At 40.5% G+C, this 1093-nt stretch overlaps 1 non-coding gene across 1 annotated transcript; it reads left to right on the forward strand.

Moving 5' to 3' along the window:
- Nucleotides 1-216: 216 nt before the first annotated feature.
- Nucleotides 217-323, forward strand: LOC136165598 (U6 spliceosomal RNA). Its single transcript, XR_010662606.1, has one exon. It is a non-coding gene; the product is annotated as a U6 spliceosomal RNA (small nuclear RNA).
- Nucleotides 324-1093: the final 770 nt, after the last annotated feature.

Consider the following 1093-nt stretch of genomic DNA (forward strand, 5'->3'; position numbering starts at 1 on the left):
TGCCTCCAGACAGTATCTATCGAAATGTAGTCACAGGCTTATTGGTTATTAACTGGTTGGAATGTAACCGCGGGCTTATTGATTATTAACTGTTTGAACACATAACACGTGAATGATGGGGTTATTGTGATTGTATTTACCCTTCCTTTGTAAGCCTCAAGGGATTTGGGGTAGTGGGTTTGGACACGTACACATGGGGTATAAAAGATTTTCACAGTGCTCGCTTCGGCAGCACATATACTAAAATTGGAACGATACAGAGAAGATTAGCATGGCCCCTGCGCAAGGATGACACGCAAATTCGTGAAGCGTTCCATATTTTTAGAATACCGTTACACAGTAACTGGAAAATAAATAAATAAATAAATAAATAAAAAGATTTTCACAAATGCTGGTTGGGGCCCTTGGCTAAGAGGAGACTCTGCCTTGGGCCCGCCGGTGTAATAAACTGCACTCCACTATTGCATTGTCCTTCTGAGTGAGTTTGTTTCCCGGAAAGCATGGCTACAACAATACCACACAGTCCTGGTTTTCCTCTACCCTGTCTGAAACAAGCTGGAATCAAGACTGCCAGGTTGAGAAATATCAACAACCTCAGATATGCAGATGATACCACCCTAAATGCAGAAAGAAAAGAGAAACTAAACAGCCTCTTGATGAAGGTGAAAGAGGAGAGTGAGAAAGCTGACTTAAAACTCAACATTCAAAAAACTATGATCATGGCATCTGGTCCCATCACTTCATGACAAATATATGGGAAAAAAATGGACACAGTGACGGACTATTTTCTTGGACTCCAAAATCACTGCAGATGGTAACTGCAGCTATGAAATTAAAAGATGCTTGCTCCTTGGAAGAAAAGCTATGACAAACTTAGACAGTTTATTAAAAAGCAGAGACATCACTTTGCTGAAAAAGGTCTGTATAGTCAAAGCTATGGTTTTTCTAGGAGTAATATATGAATGTGAGAGTTGGACCATAAAGAAGGCTGAGTGACAAAGAATTGATGCTTCTGAACTTTGGTGCTGGTGAAGACTCTTGAGAGTCCCTTGGACTGCAAGGAGATCAAATCGGTCAATCCTAAAGGAAATCA

The sequence above is a fragment of the Muntiacus reevesi genome, chromosome 3 (genome assembly GCF_963930625.1).
Source record: "Muntiacus reevesi chromosome 3, mMunRee1.1, whole genome shotgun sequence".
Classification (NCBI taxonomy): Eukaryota; Metazoa; Chordata; class Mammalia; order Artiodactyla; family Cervidae; genus Muntiacus; species Muntiacus reevesi.